General features: G+C 44.2%; 1 pseudogene across 1 annotated transcript; it reads right to left on the bottom strand.

Annotated features, from left to right (window-relative positions):
- Nucleotides 1-741: 741 nt before the first annotated feature.
- Nucleotides 742-2,119, bottom strand: LOC111149779 (annotated as a pseudogene). The gene has a single exon (XR_002640777.1). The product of XR_002640777.1 is annotated as a nuclease-sensitive element-binding protein 1 pseudogene (transcript).
- Nucleotides 2,120-3,997: the final 1,878 nt, after the last annotated feature.

Below are 3,997 nucleotides of genomic sequence, written 5' to 3'. Positions count from 1 at the left end.
CAGGGAGTTCAAACTGGGACTGAGAGAAACTGCCTAGAATGAGATGAGCCAGAGTAAATGTAACTCCGATCTTGAGGATTAGACACAGTGATAAACATTTTTTCCGAATCAAGACTCTGAAGCCTGGAAAAAAGACAGAAGGATTCCAGGACATCAAATACTGAAAATATGCAGGATTTAGAGCAAGTATAAAAGCAAAACCTAAAAGTGAAGACAAGTTATCCCTTCACAGCAAAAACAGGTCATTTATTTATTTATTTGTTTATTTATTTTTAATTAAAGATTTTATTTATTTGACAGGCAGAGATCACAAGTAGGCAGAGAGGCAGGCAGAGAGAGGGAGGTGGGGGGTGGGGGGGGAAGCAGGCTCCCAGCTGAGCAGAGAGCCCGATTCCGGACTTGATTCCAGAACCCTGGGATCATGACCTGAGCCAAAGGCGGCGGCTTTAACCCACTGAGCCACCCAGGCACCCCTGGGCCACTTATTTATTACTTGAAAGCATAGTATTGTTTGAGAACATGAAGGAAATCTGTTCTTGTAAATCTGGTAAGGTAATCTGTGCTGTAGCACTTCCAACAGTTACCTTCTTTAAACCAAAGTGGAAGGAAATCTGAATAGTGTAGTAAGGATGAAAAAAAAAAATGCATTTTCAGAGTCAGGATTGTGGGGAGACCTCAGATCAAAGGGCGTGTTAGCCATTTCATTTTCTGGGGTTTTATGGGTGTTTTTTTTTTTTTTTAATTATTTAAGACCTTTATTAACGGGTGCTTGCCATTTGTTGACTTTTTTGAAAAAATCAAGTTGTAAACTTTTATTACAAATTAAAAATGAGGTTCTTAAAAATCTCAACTTGACCAGATATGAAACAATTTAAAAACCTTTAAAGGTGTATTGAGAAAAACCAGGCTTTTTTTTTTTTTTCTTAAAAAACACGTTTCTCATTACCAAAAAGAGACGTCTTTAGGTAAAAATAACAAAAACCCCATGCTGAATAGATAAGGCAGATAGTTCTACTTATCTGGTCAATGGGCAAAAAGCAAGCACTTAAGGTCTTCAGCTCGAATCTTTTGTTCATTTCTTATTGCTGGAATTTCATCTTCATTTCTCCGTGTTGGATGACTAAACCGGATGATGGTAGAGATGGTGAGCGGGCATTTACTCAGCCCCGCCCTGCTCAGCCTCGGGAGCGGACGAATTCTCAGCTGGTGGATCGGCTGCTTTTGTCTCTTTGCCATCTTGTGGTTTAGGGTTTTCTGGGCGTCTGCGTCTGTAATTGAAGTTGCGGCGGTGCCGACGTTGAGGTGGCTGCTGACCCTGGGTCTCATCTCCTTGATTTTCCTTATCTTCCTCGTTGCCATCCTCTCTAGGCTGTCTTTGGCGAGGAGGACCCCTGCGGAATCGTGGTCTATAACCCCGATACGTATTCTGTCTCACTGGTCTACCTTGTTCTCCTGCACCCTGATTGTCAGCACCTTCCATCACTTCTCCCTGCACAGGAGGGTTGGCATACTGTGGTCGACGCCCATAGGGTCTCCGCATGTAGTAAGGTGGGAACCGTCGCCTGCGGTAGGGCCGGCGCTGTTGGACCTGGCCTTCGGGAGCACTTTGCGATCCCTCGTTCTTTTCCCGACTCTCACTATTCTGGTAATTTTGCTGGTAATTGCGTGGAGGACCCCTGAGACATGGGTAGCGTCTATAATGGTTACGGTGTGCTGCGTATTTACTGCGTTGCACTGGAACTCCACCAGGGCCTGCCACATTTGCTGCCTCCGCACCCTTTTCTCCTTCAACAGCATCAAACCCCACAGTCGCTCCATCTCCTACACTGCGAAGGGACTTCCTGGGGTTATGCTTCTTTATGGCAGTCTGGTGTACAAATACATCCTCCTTGGTGTCATTCCTGTTGATGAAACCATATCCGTTTCTTACATTGAACCATTTTACTGTTTCCAAAACCTTCGTTGTGATGACCTTCTTGTGCCCGCCGGCAGGCGCCGCCCATGTGAGGCCATCCAGGCCGCCGCTCCCTGCACCGCTGCGGGTGGTGCCGGGCTTGGTGTCTGCAGCGCTGAGCGCGGGGGCGCCGGGCGGCTGCTGGGTCTCGGCCTCGCTGCTCATGGTTGCGGTGATGGTGACTGGGGCCGGCGGCGGCAGCTGCGGCTCCTCCCGGGGTGTGATGGTAACTAGGCGGGCGGCGGCGGTGGGCTGCTCAGGGCTCTCTGGGGTCCGCTCTCTGCTCCCGCTACCGATCGAACTCTTTGTGGGTTGGGTTTTGTGTGGTGGTCAGATCTGGTGAGCATCAGGTGTATGTTGAGAGAAGTCTTGTCTCCTTCCTATGAAGACAATATCTATAAAGCTCTTTGTGTACGACCTTTGTGTAAGACAGGTAAAACCCCTGGGATCCTTCAAGATGCTGCAACTGGCTTCACAGATCCAGCCTGGTGTCTTCGCATTCTTAAGAGGGACATGCTGACCTTCTTAACACTGGGAACTCCGCTTGGCCAACATGAGTGATGGTGCTTTAAACGGGGTAGAGCCCATTGGTCTGTGCAGAATCCTCTCTCTGTAACACTGTCATCTGTTACTGGGAAGGTGACACATGAGGAATTCAGGTTGAGCCTTTACAAGACAGCAGAGTGTGACTAGAACTGATTGAATGTTGTGTCTCTGCTCAAGGTGACATATTGCGCAAAGAGGTATTGATTAGCTTCTGGTTTTTAGACAGCGCAGACTCCATTTTTAGTCCTGATGTGTTGTTGCTCTAAGGTGAGTGAGAGGCCATCGAAAATTTGCTGTACCAGGAGCAAGTTAAGGTGGTTAGCACTCCACTTCCAGGAACTTCAGGGCATCTTAGAAGGCTGACTATTTAGCTTTCTGGTGAAGATTGGGAACTTTGATAAATAGAGCTGGAATAAATTATAAAACTGGAAAGCAGATAAAACGGGACACTGACCAGACAGAAGCATGTAAGGGATTGTGAGCTGTGGAAGGAGTCCATAAGATACAGACACATACTCACTTGTACTTAAATTAAAAAAAAAAAGAAAAAAAAAAGAAAAATTATCTTGTCAGTATCTATCATTAGAAAGCTTTTTGGAGATAAGACCTACTCTGGGGTACAGTATCCCATTTCCATTAAAAATTTTGTAGCTGTTGTTTACTATGTAGAGAGTTCTGCCCAATTCTGTAACCATTTACAGAATTGGCTAGTCATGAGCCAGTCAGTATGTGATGATATTAAGAATAATGAATATTTAAAGAGTGCCTATTATTGCATTATCTTATTTGATCCTTATGCAAACACAGTGAGATAGACATTTATTTATACCCCTATTTCATACATAAAGATTCTGAGATCCTTATTCAAAAGTCACATAATTCATAAATGATGGAGCCTGGGCTTGGAATCAGTTCTGTCTCCAAAATTATTATTATTTTTAAGCAAAATGGAATATCTCACTGAATGAAGAATAAGACACATCCCTTGATCTCCAGGACTTACCACAGAGGGAGACATACAAACAAATGGCTTCCCTGTTTAATCTTCTCTTTGACTTCAAGTGCTCAGAAGAGAAGTGCCAAAGTGCCCACTGTGGCCTCTAAGTTCTTTCATGATCTTGTTACTCAATCCTTCAGGATCTTTACCCTGTCACTGATCACCTCTGCACTCACTCATTTCCCAGCCATACTGAATTTCCTCAGTCTCTCTGAATGAACATCCCTCCTCTGGGCCTGTCTAGTCCTGTTCTCATTATTAACTATTATTTGACCTGGGGATCTCAATTTAAGTATAATTTCCTGAAGAATCCTTTCCAAAGGTACAAATCTAAATTAGTTCATGCCTTTCTATTCCCTCATATCACTCTGTATTTCTTCATGTTATGACCACGATTTGTAATTAAGTGTTTATCGTGATTATTATCTGCCCCCCAATAGCTTTAAAATCCTGTGGGGAAGGAGTATGATACTTACAGTTATAAAAGTATCTTATAAAAA

Source organism: Enhydra lutris, unplaced genomic scaffold (genome assembly GCF_002288905.1).
Source record: "Enhydra lutris kenyoni isolate GAN:26980312 unplaced genomic scaffold, ASM228890v2 scaffoldscaffold22, whole genome shotgun sequence".
Lineage (NCBI taxonomy): Eukaryota > Metazoa > Chordata > Mammalia > Carnivora > Mustelidae > Enhydra > Enhydra lutris.
The sequence above is the reverse complement of the archived record's forward strand: the minus strand, read 5'-3'. Positions and strand labels throughout refer to the sequence as shown.